The sequence below is a fragment of the Mustela lutreola genome, chromosome 8, assembly GCF_030435805.1.
Source record: "Mustela lutreola isolate mMusLut2 chromosome 8, mMusLut2.pri, whole genome shotgun sequence".
NCBI classification, from domain to species: Eukaryota; Metazoa; Chordata; class Mammalia; order Carnivora; family Mustelidae; genus Mustela; species Mustela lutreola.
This window is the reverse complement of record NC_081297.1, coordinates 23,542,028-23,558,831: the sequence shown is the minus strand read 5'-3', so window position 1 is coordinate 23,558,831 and position 16,804 is coordinate 23,542,028. Positions and strand designations below refer to the sequence as shown.

At 39.1% G+C, this 16,804-nt stretch overlaps 1 protein-coding gene across 1 annotated transcript in view; it reads right to left on the bottom strand.

The window, feature by feature from the left end:
- Positions 1–8,546: 8,546 nt before the first annotated feature.
- The window catches only part of HACD1 (3-hydroxyacyl-CoA dehydratase 1), an 86,227-nt gene continuing 77,969 nt past the window's right edge, over positions 8,547–16,804 (bottom strand). The window contains exons 9-10 of the transcript XR_009356521.1: positions 8,896–9,005; positions 8,547–8,640 (exon numbers count right to left, since the gene is read on the bottom strand). The gene's annotated coding sequence lies outside the window, so the exon portion shown is untranslated. The remainder of the gene's footprint in view (positions 8,641–8,895; positions 9,006–16,804) is intronic.

Genomic DNA, 16,804 nt, shown 5'->3' with positions numbered 1-16,804 from the left:
ACTGACCTAAGGCCATGTAAGGAAGAAGCAAGAATGGAACCCAGACATTTGTCTACAACCTTTTGTCTCACTCGCACTGTCCTCCTCAAGCTACCCCTCTTCCCTCCAATCTGCCGTCCACTTGACAACCACCCATACACAGGAGGTCACCATCCTGTCATTCCCACGAGGAGGTTCAGGCCATTTTTGTTAGCTTCTCAGATCCATGCTTTCCTCTCACTTCTAGTTTCTCTAAGATTGATTTGAAGAAAGGAAGCTGGCAACCTGTCCTAGTTAACCATCCTATGAAAAGCCAAACCTGATACAGGGATTTCTTAATGGCATTATGGAGATACTGGCATGTTAATAGTAAACCGTTTAGACCTACAAGGAAGAAAAGGTGCCTTCACTAGAGCTGGAGAGGAGTATAAAATAAGCCAAATGGGACCTTGCTGGACCCTTCATCACACTTTGCCTGTGACTAAAAATACTTCAACCACCAGTCAGGCCATCCCTGGGGAAAGGCATGACCTAGAGTAGAAAGACATTTGGTCCCCTAATGAGGCATTCTCTTAACTGGTTCTGATGGTGAGCAGGATTCAGGTAGGGAGAGTGGCCAAATAAAGCTTCCTTTCCCGTTACTGATCAGTATACTTTAGAAGAACATTGGAAATTCAACACAACTGAAATAACACTGTGCTGGGTGTCTTTAGTTTTTTCTTTTCTGAAATGTGCATGGGTTGTTCATTATATCACTAGAGACTTGCCCTAGAGACTTTAGGGAGGTCATCATTTTAACATGTAATAGTCAAAGGACTCTTAATGACTGCATATTCAGTGCTGCTGCATCAACATGACTTTGCTTAAGTCCAAGGACGGTTTAGAAATCACAGCCTCGGGGAATTGTCTTAGCCCAATCCCCGAAAGACACTCTGGGGCTGTGATTAAACTGATGGGTGTCAGAAAAGAGAGTAAAAGTTCTAAAGTCTTGCATGAGGATTTTGATGGGTCAGAGTTTGTTCTCCTACCATTTCTAGAGAAAAAGGAGAGATGTCTAGTATTTTAAAGTAAGCCTTAGAAAATCCCAAATGCAAACCGTGGAAGGGCCATCTAAAGAGCAAAATAGGGAAAATATCAACAGAAGATACTACTGTTGGCAATCAAACTGGATTGATCCTGAAATATGCTCTCACCCACTCCCTTTATTATCTGCTTCTCAGACTTCATTCGACCACATCATCTAGCCCTAGAGACATCTGTGCCCATTAGTATTAATTAAATGTGAATGTTAACATGGAGAAAGATTTATAACTTCCTTGGCCTGACAGGTATGCTGTCGCTGAAATGCATCAAGGAGAATGAATGACCCAAGTCTACCAAATATGAATTACGATCCACTTCTCCAAATTGGCCAGAACATTTTAAAAGTATTTTGGGGAGCTTGCCAAGTAAGCCATTCCTTCTCCTCACCCCCATTCTACCCACTGCCACCATCACAAAAGGACTGCATCTGCATGAAGCAGTGTATAAAACGGGGGGGCCAGGTTGAAAAAGGGAAAAACAAGTGAGTAGAAAGACCTAGTAATCGAGTGCCAACGTACAGAATTGTAAACCATGTGGCCTAGAATCCTCCCTACTTGAACCACAGCCAGTGTGGACAGAGCAATATATTTCATGTAATCTACCTGTACGGATTTAAACCAGGTCAGAAACAAAATACTCATCTTTTTTTTTTTTTTAAGATTTTATTTATTTATTTGACAGAGAGGCAGGCAGAGAGAGAGAGGAGGAAGCAGGCTCCTGCTGAGCAGACAGCCTGATGCGGGACTCGATCCCAGGACCCCGAGATCATGACCTGAGCCGAAGGCAGTGGCTTAACCCACTGAGCCACCCAGGTGCCCCAAAATACTCATCTTATTTTAGACTATGGGACTAGATGCCAGAAAAAAAAAGGGGGGGGTGTCAAAAGAGCTCTGAAATGGCCCGACAAAAAAATAGAGAAAACGATGTGAAACCGACAATCATGGCTCATCCTGACACGTGGTGTTGTTTTCAAGTCCAACTTCTCAAAACTTAACAGGTTTACCCATATTGTGATTTCTGGGAATCACATGAGGATTTTAAACCCTGATTTTAGGTATTCAATTTACATAGGTGATCAGAGTGTCTATGTGAACATGACTTTTCTATCCCTTTTTCTGTATAGCTATATAGCATAACATTACAATTCTAGGACATTCTTCCTAGGGAATGACTTGATTGATCAATCCAGGAAATTCCCAAGAGATCCACCCAGGCTTCCCCAGAAAACATCAACACTTGGTTCATACTTCGCTTCCCTCTTTAAATCTCTTGCCTCAAAGATCTTGCTCAGCTGTTTCCGCCAATCCTGAACTATAATATCATGATCCTTTCCCTATCCTGATCAAGCCAGTGCTTTGAAAGCTCCACTTTCAACAAAGCCTCATATTCTTCATAAAATCCAACTTGCCTTTCTCCCTTGAGACCCTGTAAAAACTGCTGAGGTGATGTGCCCCCTAAGAAGCAGAAAATTTTGACTTATGGACAGATTGTTGTTGGTAACATTTGAGAAGCGTTTGACTGTAAGTAACGTAATATAGCTGTATACTCATTAAATGCGCTTGGAACTTACAGAGAAAAGAATAATATAAATGACAAATTATTTTTCACTTTAGGAAAGATTTATCTGGGGAAGCTGATGGGGAGAACTTCAAATTGTTATAAAGAGTAAATAGGTGGGTCTTGTTCTATATAGAGTTATGCATACCCTATATAACGTAGCAAGTTTCTCCTTCCCCTTACCCCCTATGCCCCATATCCTGCTGCATTTCTTCTATGAGGGGAAGGATGAGGGGTGGGGATCAGCATTCATCTCACATACTAAACACATATATACTCATTTGTTTATTTGTTTGTTGTCTATCTCTTCACACAATTCTAACTCAAATGTAAGCTTCGTGAGAACATGGACATGATGTATTCTCAGCGCTTAGAACAGTGCCAGACTTACAGTAAGTATTGGTAGAAGAAAGGAAGGAAAAAACAAAGGGCAGGCGAAGGAGAAGGAAGGAAAGAAAACAAAATGAGGCTAAATTAAATGAGGCTACTTACTCCAGTGGCAAGTGCTCAGATTTGGGAATTAGAACTGAATTTGAATTCTTTCATCAACTTACTATTTTTATGCCTTATTGTAAACAAAATACTATAATGTTTTGAGCCCCTAGTTGCTCGTCTATAACATGGACATGAGAATGGTTGTAAGAATAGCAAATTTCTAAAAATAGCTGAAATGCCTCTAGTAGAGTGTCTTGCAAGCTGTAGGCCATTAAAAAATAGAAGATGGACGCGTAAGGTGAGAAGAAGTGCACAAGTTTTTTAAGGAAAGAATGATGGCAAAGCTTTGCATTCTAAGTGGGGGCGGGGGTGGAATTTGCCCATTTGTTTTAAATGGAATTTGGGTCAGAAAAACCGAGCCCCTTTGGTTTCAAAATTAGGGCTTTCTTTGTCCAGTCAAAGAGAGGGGAAATCAGTGCCAGGGCTGGGAATGGAAACCGTGCTTTCTGATGGGAGCTCAGGAGAGAGGAGGTCGGGGTCCTGGGAGGGGAGCCCAGGGAGAGAAAAGAGGCGTGTCCTCAGAGCACGGAGGTGGAGGCAGGCCTTGCAGAGAGGAGCAGCCCAGGCCCAGTTCCCGGGGGGCAAGGAAGGCCAGGAAGCTGCAGAGCAATGCTCTTCAGATTTCTGTGTGTGCTCCAGTGCTCTCCCACCGTCTGCTCAAGTCGCGTTCAGGTCAGCTGCTGTACATTTGTCTGTGCTCCCTGCACCCTAGGGAATCAGGGAATCAAGGTGGGAGCCACGAAAGGAAGCGCTGCTTTCTTGGATCATCCAGTTTTAGATGCTAGCGAGGCCGTGGTCATCTCTTCAAGGGAGTGCAGCGTCTCAGTGAGTACTGACTCTGGAGCAGGCACAAGCAAACCCCACTTCCAGGGGTCCCCTGGGAAGGCAGTGGTGGGGAACCCACTGCTCAGCAGATCCTGTTATTTGGAAAGCAGGTGTGAGAGAAGAGCAGTTTAAGCAACCCCAGTGGGGCCCAAGGATGGTGGGGCAAGGGAGAGAGACACAGCTCAGCTGTAAAATGTCAGTGCTCTCCAGAATGCTCAGATGTCTAGAGAAATGATGTTTTCATGCTCTAGGTCAGGACACCAAAATAATGCAAATATATCCATGAGAGCAAAGACCAAAATTTTAAATAGAGACAAGATCCTTAAGATTGATCTCTCCTTTGGCCTCAGCCTCCAGGATGGCTCTGCATGGTCCTGTTATTGATTCTGACTTTACCTAAAAATCTGATATTTTGGTCTCTGTGGATGCTTTTACATTGATTTTGATGTTTTAAAATATTGTGTTACAATAATGTATTAGCATTTCCCAGAGGAACAGACTAACAGAATATGTATATATAATATATAAATGTACATAGAAGATTACATATAATCTACAAAACAGTAAGATACATACAATATATATCTTATATATACAATAGAGATATAGACAATAGAGATTTTTCATAAGGTCCCAGCTCATGTAATCATGAAGGCTGGGATGTCCACCCCATCCGCCATCTGCAAACTGAAGGCCCAGCAGGGCTGTTGGTATGGCTCAAGGCCTGAGAGGGGGAGAGCCAACGGTGGGGAATCTCATCCAACTCTGAAGTCCTGAGAGCCAGGAGCACCCAGGTGAGAAGACTGACATCCCAGCCCAACAGTCAGGGCAGAGAGCAAATCCAACATCCCCAACGTCTTGTTCTACACAGGTCCTCCACGGATTGGATGTTGCCCGCCCACCACGGCACTGGGTTATCTGCTTTACTCCATCCCAAGAGATACACAGCAATTGCTCAGATGAAAGAGGAGATTGAGAGCCGATGAGAGTACAAGGTAGAAAGAATAGCACAGAGAGAAGACTGGAAGCAAGGAGGCTTGTCTTGGCACAGGCAGGGAAAGGTCAGCCCCTGTGAGGCATGAAACTATAGTTTGGCTGGTTACAAAATAACTAAGTCCGGGAGATGTAATATACACCATTGACTCTAGTCAACAATGTGGTGTCATACCTTTGAAAGTTGCTGAGACAGTACATCTTAAAAGTTCTCATCAAAAGGAAAAAATGAGTAGTCCCCTGTGCTGATGGATAGCCACAAGACTCAGTGGGGGTCATTTCATAATATCTACAAATATCAAATCACTATGTTATACATCAGAACAAACTAATATAATGTTGTCAGTTTGATCTCGAACATAGAGTGGGGAGGACTTTGAAAGCCACCTTAAGTGTTCGGAACTTTACCTATGGATCAATAAGAAGACTTGAAAGTGTTTTAAAGTAAAGACTGGACAGACTAAGATTTCTGCTTTGAGAAACTGACATTCGGAGATGGTACCAGAAGAGGGAACCGTGGATATTGTGACGGCACAGAGAAGAGGGAAGGTGATCAGGACTGAGGTGGTGGCAGCAAGGTCACAGAGAAGTAGGAAAATGTGAGGCATTCATAGATAAAATGATCAGGATTTGATGACTCGTTTAAAGGAGTGATGGGGTAGAAAAAGGAATCAAATGCAATCTCTGTTTCCAGCTCGGGCACCTGAGTGATGGCCAGCACCGTTGCCTGGAAAGCAGGCACGTTAATTACCTTAGGCTTTGCTGTAGGTACAATAGCCGTTGAGGACTGAAATGATTTTGCAGGCTCCTGACTGCACTTATTTACTCCCCAAAGAAGAATCAGATCCTTCTGGACAAAGAGAGTTGGTTTAAAAATAGAAATCAATTACATAAGTTGATTGTTAGACCATGTGATAAGAAATTACAAGTTGTCATTAATCATTTTGAAAAGAAAACAAGTTGATATAAGATTTGACAGTCATGCATGATACAGCAACAGAGTAACAATAGAGGGATCTTGCAAGTGTGGAAGTTCATTTCCTTTTAATTCATCCAGTTGGTGTTACTGGGCTGATTATTCATACATTCTGTAAGCTTAGGTTTCTGAGAGGCTTATCATAGAAAAAAGGTCATAATTTTTCATATTTATTTTGAAGGGGATTGGAATGATTCATTCCATAATATTACGAACGGAGACAAAACGGCCTTCTCTCCCAAGACCCTTGATATTTTCCAAATCTCACTCAAGGATTTTCACTGTGGCTCCCAACAGTATCAGATTTATTATCTCATATGTTTAAGGGGAGAAAAAGGACAAAGCCATTCCAAAGAAAACAAATAAAATCTCACCTTGGGTTTTATATATTTAAAAATATCTATAGCAGTCCATTTGCTCCCAAATTACCCAGAGGCAGAAAGATGGTAGCAGTGGCAGTAATACAGGTTTTCAATCTCCCCAAATCACCCCCGCAATAACCAATGGAACAATGAGACAGCAAAGCAAAAACTCGTGGACAACATCTACAACAGAAGTGACAAGAACTTATTCCCATAAGCAGGAGGGGTCAAAGCACTAGCAGCAACAAGACGTGTAGTGACAAGTACAGGAGGAAGAAGCAGGACAAGGGACTTTCAGTGAACAGTTCAGAAATGGTATTACCAACAGTTCGCCCCTCCCAAAGGGAGGGGTCCACTCTGAGCACGAAGAGCTCTTCAGGCCAATCAGACAAGAGCAACCAAATCAGGGAAAGGGCTTTGCCAACTCCAGATGCCCTGCAAACTCTCTGTTTGCTCAGATCACAATGCATTTGAAAGGATAAAGAAGGGCGCCTAGGTGGCGCAGTAGTTAAGAGCCTTTCTTCAGCTGAGGTCATGATCCCAGGGTCCTGAGATCAAGGCCCATATCAGGCTCCCTGCAGGGAGCCTGCTTCTCCCTCTCCCTCTCCCCCTGCTTGTGCTCTTAGAGAGAGAGAGAGAGAGAGAGAGAGAAATAACATCCTTTAAAAAATAAGACAAAACGATAAAGAAATCTTTGTAACTGGACAAGCTAACAATCACCATGAAATTATGACAGTGAAGTTATGACAGGTGTTAATATTTCCACACTCAATACTCAACACCACTTTCATAAAGCATAAACTACAGGACATCCTCAGACTGAAAAGAAACTGGGGTGCATTGGATGCACATGGAACAGACCAAAGACACTAAAGACAGAGGAGGGAGAGAGAGATCAAGAGGGAGAAAGAGAGAGAAAGAGAAGAGGCAGACCACAGTGGAAGGAGGAGCAAAGGCAGCTGTCTCAAAAAGGGCAAGTCCATAGAGACCTACCACAATAACAATAGAAATTGGAGCCCTAGGGCATTGAAGCAAGGAAGGAAACTCCAAGGTACCCTACCCTCTAAGAGCACAGAAAACCCATCAGCAATAGCAATGATTGTGTAGGCAACCATATGATATGGTCTTAAAGAAAAAGAGAAAAAGATAATAATCGACAGAGAACACTGTTCTTATAGACAGTGAAATCCAACAATGAAGATATGACCATAAAACAATAAAAACCTTAACTTAAGAGTTCCAAATGAGCTGAGAGATTTGAGGAAATGTTAGGAGCTATGGAAGAATGCCATAAGATGGGAAGAGAACGTGAGATGTTTGGATGAAAAAAAAGCTTGAAAAGTGAGCTGAGTTTGAGAATTGGGAGCAAAAATAATAATAATAATAATAATAATAATAATAATAATAATAATTTTGGAAAGAAACAAAAATGAGGAGAACAAGTTCAAATCAACATCACAAGAAAAGACAGAAAAGAGAACAGATAGAAAATTTAAAAAAAAAGAAACAAAATAAAGAAAAAGATTAGAAATATTAGATAGAAAGTAATAGATTATTCAAGAAAATGCTGCCAGTATAAAGAAGATCTGAATCTACATATTCAAGCTGGAAAATCAGTTCAGAGCGGCCAAAATGAGACATATTTTAATAAATCCATTGAACTCAAGTAAAATGGAAAAAAAAAAAAACCACAAGAAACCTGAACGTGTTTTAGACAACAAAACAAAAATGGCCAAGCCCCTCATTAGAGAAAGAATATAGACTGATATGAGATTCATCATTAGCAACATTTTATGCCATAAGACAATGGAGTAACATTTATATTACAAGATGTAAAAATGTGGGCAACAATTTTGCACCCAGGGAAAGAGAAGTTCAACTTGAAAGCCATATAAAAACTAATGAATATGTAAGAACACAGGGAGTGTTGTTCTTATGTGCCCTTTCTGAAGAAGCCACTTCTGACTCAGACAACCATTTGGTTGCAGAATTGGCACAATGTCAGGCTAAGAACACTGAGTATGTATTTATGCATAAAACTAAGTGAGGGGCATAAGGAAGCCAGTATACAATATAATTGTTATATGATGCAACATATATAATATATATGTATATATATTATAAATACATTATATAATTATACATATACATTATGAATATTTAAACATTATAATGTATATATATACACATTATAATTATATAATAATTATAATTCAAAATTTTCTTTAAAAAGCAATCCCTATAAATCAAGGCAAAATGAAATGAAGAAAACTAACTTCATTCATTTGGTGGTGTAAGCACAGAGTGAGGAAGTTCTTCAAGTGACTTCAAAATAGGCCAGTTGGTGACATATCCCTAGGGATCTGGACCCTGAAAATAAACAAAATAAAATTTGAACTATTTTTACTAATAATATTGGCATTGTTATTTGCAACTATTTTATATTCTATAGGAAAATCAAATAGTTCTGTGAATATTCTTGGGAATGAACCAAGACTTCCAGCATGAGGGGGGAAAAAAAGATAAAATTCAAGGAGTGTTGAAACTCTATAAACTAAATTTTCAATTGTAAATGGAAATATGAACTAAAAATATAATTTAAAAATATACAAATATATGGCATACCTGGGTGGCTCAATCGGTTAGGCCTCTGACTCTTGATGTTACAGCAGGTTTTGATCTCAGGGTTGTGAGTTCAAGCCCCATGTTGAGCTCCATGCTAGGAGTTCAACCTACTTAAAAGACAAAAAACCCCAACCAAACAAAATATATACTTATGAATATATATGTCAGTGAAACCAAGCCTTCCTGGATAAATGGCTGACTCTAAGTCTCAGGCAAGAAGTTTACGAGATAAGCCTAAAATGTCTTGTAATGTCAAAATAAGTCTAAAACATCACATCAAAAGAACTTAAGAGCCAAACTGAAGAGTCTCTAATTGGCCAACAGGACAATTTGAGCATCAAGTATTAACTGCAATGAATTAAAACTTGTCAACTCTGTTTAAGTCCATTAGTCTTGAATGATACTAAAAAAAATCTCTTTGGTCACATTTGGAAGATGGTAAGGAATCCATTTGTTATTTTGAAAACTGATGAGCATAAAATGAAGTCAAGTGGTTATCTTACCTTACATGCTTGGACTGTACCTCAGGACAATAATTAATGAGGGAATCTCAGGCAGCATTTTATCTAATGTATGAAGAAAGAGTGATAAAATTAGACCTTCACTATGTCAGCAAACCTTAAGAAGATAACACTTGTCCATCTAGCCAATGATCATTAATGATTGTTGATAACACAGAGAGCCAATGAGATAACAGGTGTCTCTTGATGGAAACATATTTTTGAAATATTTCCATCAAAAGCATGAATTTGAATAATTAATCCTCCAGATTTCATGACCCAGTTTGCAGGAAGAAAGAGAAACAGGTTGAGATATATATTATAGGAATGCAATCAGAAAATTTTAGAATATGGGAAACTTAGTGAACAAGCATTCTGGTTTCCTTAAATCAATTATAGTGAAAAATGAAAGGGGGAGGGAAGGAGGAATCTATAGATAAAATGAAACTTAAAAGATAAATCAAAAACAACAAAAAGATAAATCAAACTACAATGTGTGCAACCTATTTTAAGAAAAAAATTACAAATCAGACAAAGTTGAACACTAATTGAATAGCTACCTGATAATATTGGAATTATTGTTAATGTTTTTAGGTTTAATAGTGATATTCTGGTTGCATTTTAAAAGAGTCCTTATGCTTTAGGAATGCATATTCACGTATTTTGGATCAAAGAATAAGAAGAGTATCATAACATTTGCTTCCATAAAACATGAACTTGCCACAAAATAACCTAGTAAAGGAGAGGAGTTCAATGGGCCAATATTGGCCTTGAGTACATAATTCTTCAAACTGAGTGATAAAACCTGGGGTTTCTTATACTGTTCTCCGTACTTCTGCATATGTCTGAAATTTTCCATCATGGAGAGTTTCAAAACACTCACGGTTATTTTTGGGTTTTTTTTGTTGTTTTGTTGTTGTTTGTTGTTTACTTTCCAAATTGATCTCAAGCAGTCCATCTACAATGAGCATATCAGATTAACTTTTCAGGTTACCAAGCCGTTTGAAAATGGACTGAAGGTTGAAAGACTAAATCATACTACAAAGCGTGACACACTTCCCCTGATGTTGGTGTGCATCATTTGTCAATGAATTTTAATAAACACTAGGTGGCATAGTGATTGCTTTATACTAAACAGGCACAAAAGAAAATGGATTACCCACACTGACACGCAAAATGCCATCTATCAAAGCTATGGCACGGCGATATCACTTCTGAAATGACCCCACCTTTTAATAGAGGCAAATGTCTTTTTTCATTTTAAAATGACAATTCTGCCTTCAGCGTTACAAGTTCACCTAAATGTAATTTATTAACCATTCCATTTACCTAGTTATTTTCATTTTGGCATTTTTTCCCCAGCTCTCAACTTATTTCAACATGGTTGAGACCTGCCGGGAAGAAGCTGGAACTGAGGTTTGCATAGGTGGAAGAGTGTTATATTCTTATATTCTTCAAACCGGATTGACACCATGTATCCTATTCCATGTGCTGCAAAAATTAATATGAAGTAGCCTTGAGCCTCTTGTCTAATATCTGCCTATTGCTTCTAGCTTCTCATTCTCCTATCGCTAATTGGTCCCAGATCTTGTTTTAGCTATCTCGATGTTCCTGTTAGCTGATCTTTTTCCTTAACCAAAATAATGTATCATTCTATCTTTATAGTGCATGACTAATTTAGGGAATCACTAAGGTTTTAATTAATGGATTATGATTAAAGTATTCAGCTTCAAAATCCATTATTTTGGACAGGAAATAAGCTTAACACCCAGTGTGATAGTAGGAAGAACAGTGGATTTAAATGTCTAGAGATCTTCTATACCACATGGCATGGATCCACTCCCTTCATTTCTCTGCATATCAGTTTCCTCCATTCAATTTTTTATTGAATGACTAATTAGGCACCTACTAAGTGATGGGCTTTGTGCTAAAGCTAGGAACACAGCAGTAAATACAATATCACATCCCCATGGTGCTGTTTAGATTGAGGCTGGAAGTGAGTGGGAGTGAAGTGTGGGGGACAGGATTGTTTGAGCAAGGGAATAAATTCAGTGGTGCTGAAGGCAGGAACTGGTATAAAAGAGACAGCCATGATTTAGAAGGGAGAGGGAAGATTAAAAAAAGAGAGAGAGAGAGAGAGAGAGAGAGAGGCACACCTGCAAAATGGAAGGATTGAGCAAAACTACCCACTGGATCCTTCCACTTCTTAGTGCTTTTATAATGGGGTAGCAGTTGAATCAGAGAATCTTGGCTTTACCATTTAGTACCCCCATGACTACATGCACATTCTTAGTGTCTCTGAACCTCAGCGTCTTAATCTATAGAATAGCAAGTATACCTACCTCAAGACTGTTCTGGGGCTCAAATATGGTTATACATTTAAAGCCTGCGTGAGCATACACGAAGCATTCTGTATAGAAATGATCATGATCATTAGCTTATATTTTGTCCTTCTCAAAGCAGTTCCTACATCTTATATCTGATTTTATTCCAACAAAAGACCTGTGAGAGACTTATAAGATTTCTGGAAGATTATTATTTCTGTTTTGCAAATGAGAAAACATGAAGTCAAAAGAAGAGGCAGTGGAAATGACCAGAGAACCTGGTCTCCCATTTTCCTGTTCAGTCTGTTCCTTTTTCCCCCCATCACACAATACCCTTCAGATTATTTTAGCTTCCTTTTGAACAAATAAAGAATCTTAATGCAGACTGGGGACTTGTACAGATTTGTTCCTGTTAAAGCTTCAGATTTCAGTTTTTCCTTTGTTTTTTGTTTGTTTGTTTGTTTGTTTTTTTCTTCTTCTTCCCATTATTGCAACAGATCAATCTTACACAGAAGCTATTTCTCTCATGCTAAGCCTTCTTTTTGGAGTATTAAGGTTATGAATGTCCTGTCAGTCAATGACCTGTTAGAATGACGACCAGCAAGTCTTTTTAATCATTTTTATGTGCACCATAGTCTCTTCTCTGTCATTCTTCCATTACTTTGGATTTGTGAGCGAAAGCTTTCTTTATAAGATATTTCTCATGAAATCAGGAATGCCTCCACAAGAAATTGCCTCAATTGGATGACATACCTCAAATAAAAAGTCACACTATCTTGCACTGTGAGCTCATCTTCTTTGACAGTTCAGTAGAAGTAGGATCGTTCCTAGACTAGCTTTTACTCAAATTGCAAATATTTGGGAAAAACCTAAAAGCTACCATGATGGCATGTATGTTCTGGGAAGTGGAGGAAAGAAGAAAGATGGGCATGAACAGACACATTCCAACAGTCTTTTCAACACTTATGGAGTTGACTTCTCTACTATTTAAAAATGATTAAATGGGGGATGTCTGGGTAGTTCAGTCAGTTAACCATCTGCTTTTGGCTCAGGTCATGATCCCAGAGTACTGGGATGGAGTCCCACATCGGGCTCCTTGCTCAGCCAGGAGCCTGCTTCTCCCTCTGCCTGCTCTGCCTGTCACTCCCCCTGCTTGTGTTCTCTCTCTCTCTCTCTCTCTGACAAATAAATAAATAAATAAATAAATAAAATATCTTTAAAAAAACAAAGATTAAATGGAAGTTTCAGTTGACTCCAACTTAGTTCTCTTCCAGGCAAAGTTCTTAGTTGATCCAGGAAGAGGAACAAGACAATTTCTTCCTGAAAGCAACTCAGAAGGAATAGTCAACTGATTGGTTTCCATAACTCTATCAAGACAACATTTACTCCTGTTCACCTGAAATTTGCTTGGATATTAAATTTGCAGTACCGCTGAAGATGTCTCCTAAATATTAGATATCTATTTTGAGTGTGTTGACAAGTATGACAAGTTAATATTACTGACATTCTTGCTCCTGTTTCTATCTATCAAACTTCTCACCTTGGTAAAACTGCCCTGGTTCTGGCCACCCCAATCACATGGAAACTTGCTAGACTCACACGTCCCCTCCTAGCCCATAGCTCTCTGTACTTCCCTTGAGTTGTGGTTCATTGCATTCTGGTCACAGCTCTTGCTAGACTATATGCCTCCTGAATTAAGCCTTTTCTATCTTCACCTCCCTATAGTACATACTGTAGCCCCCTGCACCTAGTAGGTACGAATCTGGGAAATGCATGTAGAACCAAATTCTCCTACCTCAAACCAAAAGTACCTTATGTGCCAGAAAGCTGATGCTTCAGGGGAAAAATGCATTCCTTTGAAGCCTTTGGGGAAAAAAAAGATATTAACAATGATACAGTATACTTCAAATTATGGATCTTAGACTCCTAAGCTTTTAATACAAGCCATAAATTTGGGCATCAAATTGTTCTTGCTACAAAAGGAGAGTACAAATGAAGGGTTTGGTTATATGCTGATGATTAGTGTTGCTTTTATGATGGGAGAAATCTGTCTATCCAGAAACCCGGAGAGCTGTGTGCTGCATAATCATTACCACTCAGTACAGGACTGTCAAAGGTCTTATTTTAAGAGTGTTTCCCTGAAAATTATCCCCGGCCATTTGCGTTGAGTAGCTATATTTCAAAAATAAAATCTTTACTGAAAAAAGTAAAGACAAAGGGGAGAAGAAATGGATCCTGTTGAAAGGTGTCTCACTGGCAAAGATTCACAGGATAGGCACAGTGACACAGCTGGGTTTTGTAGGAATCCTGTCTTTCCACCGACGTTGGAATGATTTCTACCATAAAGTCAAATTTTGCAGATAGGATTCCATCATCAGTAGAGTTCTATGCTACAAGTCAACTGAGAAACAATAATGCCATTAATTTCTTAGACATAATTAAATATGCACATGGTAAAAGAGTTACAAGCTCACATGGAATGTCTGCTACAATGCTTAAAAGCTGGTGATTCACAGAAGATGTAGATAATCTTTCTATGAGGTATGCAATGAGAATGACACCCTTCCTTGTCTTTCTTGACCCCTCATTGTACCCTGAAGAGCACCACCCACGACAGACAGATTCATTCTCTATATCCTTACTTTGTACTTCATCTGCCTCACCACCCTTCTGCTGTTTGAATCACGGAGCTGCCTCACTATTCTCACTGGAGAATTTCTCACCAAAATCTACACAAGTGTGCTCCTTCTAGTACTAAAACCAGAATCAAACAACTAATTTCATTCAAGTTCTGTGTGATAGCTATCTTCAAAACCGTATGACCAGCAGTTGCACTGTTTCTCCTTAGGAAATGACATTGGTGATACAGATCATGTCCCAGGGATATGAATTTTGGAGCATTTGAGTGTCCTTTTTGTTTTGCCGTCTCAGATGCTCAGAATCAAATCTGTAACTCCACTTAGTAAACTCAGAGGGCCTTGTTCTTTGCATTGCTCAGTAACATTTTCCAGCTTGTCTTATCTTGATAGTTGCTTGCATTTTCTCTGATCCTGATTTTTTTTTACTCTCACATTTTATATTGTTTTTAGACAATATCAAAATCTTTATATGGAAAACAAGCATACAGACTCATAAATAATTACTTCAGTTACTGAATGCAGTTCAGAGAGTCAGTGTCTTTTTGGTGGGGGCAGGGGATGATGAAGACAAAAGATTAATGTTTCTTTAGGAAATTGTATCCGAAGGACCTCCTGGTGCAAGGATAGCATGTCTGACTCCAGAAAATTATATCTGAAATAAAATAACATCATGCCTAATAATTATCCTTTAATTGTTTGTCTCTGTTCTTATAATATTCTAATCCATCTATCGTCTTGAAATTAATGATCTCTCTCAAGCATAGATTAGACCATATTACTTTCCTGCTCAGATACCCTAGATGGCACTATCTACAGAAAAAAGTTCAAGTTCATGAGATACTACCATCTCACCTGTCTAGCCTTTTCTCTCAGCTCACCTGCAATGTACCCTGTGCCCAAGGAAATTTGTACAATGTATTTCTTTATGAGAACTTTATTTTATTAAAAAAAAAAACACAACTGGCTTTGTTATTTTCTAATTAACATCAAAAATTCTAGTTTCACCACTTCTGCCCAAGTTCAGCTCAAGAAATGTATCTTTTAGCTCAAAACTATCCCCTGTGATTAATGTTTGCTCTCTAGTGTATTTGGAAGCGGTACACCCTAATGATGGAGAAGTTTGGCTTTGGAGTCAAATGACCTTGGGTTTGGCCACTTATCCTTATCTGTAAAATAAGATCATAATGTTGATTGGTGTTTTAACATACATTCCCCTGTTGTAGACTCTCCAATGAAGAGACGGAGTCTTCATATACTCTTGTTAAAACTAGATGCATTTACTACTTGTTTGTAATCAGTAGAGTACAGAAGAAATGCTATTAAGTAATTTTCCAGACCAAGTCAATAAAAGTTGTGCACTTTCTGCCTTATTCACGGAGATATTCACTGTTGGAGCTTGAGCAATCATTTAAGAAGTCCAACTACCCTGAGCCACTATGCTGCAGAAGAAGCCTAGGGCACATGAAGAGGCCATTTGTTAGGTGTTGCAGTAGGGAGCCCCAGCTGAGGTTCCAGCCAAGAGCCAGCATCAATTACCTGACTTGTGAATGAAGACCCCTCCAGATGATTTCAGCCCTCAACTATCAAGTCACTGCCTGCTCATTGAGTCTTCCCAGTTGAGGACCTAGCCATCATGGAGCAGAGACAAGCCATTTCTTTTGATTCTGTCCAAATTCCTGAGCCATAGGATACATGAGCATGATAAAATGGTTGTTTTAAGCTGCTCATACTGGAAGCAATTTACTACATAGCAATAACAATGAGGACAGATATTTGATACCTAGAAGTAGAATAACGCATGAGACATTGGCTTTAAGATCACTGTCTGGCTGTAGCTAAATCTTAAGGAGACAGTTAATGGAAGCCTAACAAGGCTAGAGGAGGCTGTTGGTAAGGATTTGAAGAAAAACAAGGAATACGTTATAAGTAGCTAGAGGAAAGTGAATCTTATTACCTAGTGGTGCAAAGTTTGGCCAAACTATCAGATGTGGTAATGTGAAGAATTGGAAATACACCTAATAAATTTGATGATCTAGCTAAGCAGATTTTCCTGCAGAATATTTAAAAAGCTACCTGGTTTCTTTTTGCTGCCTATGAAAAAAATGCAAATGAAACGAGCTAAAAGGCAAACTGTTTAGTGTTCAAGCAAAATTTTGAGGAAACACACAGAAGCCAGACATTGCTGAGCTCAAAAGTAAAACTGTTTCACATTCCTGGCATCTTCAAATGGCAAACAATTTCCAAATTAAGAAGTACCTCTAGGGCAAAGATAACATCTAAAGGGGAAACTGTAAGATCATTTGTGAGGCCTTAGGAAGAGCTCAAAGATTCTAAAAGAAATTTTCAGACATTCAAAAAGACCTCTAATGATATCAAAGGCATATCTCATAGACTTTCCCTTTTAAAGAGCTCCCAGTATTTCCAAGGGTCTCGTCACTCAGCAACC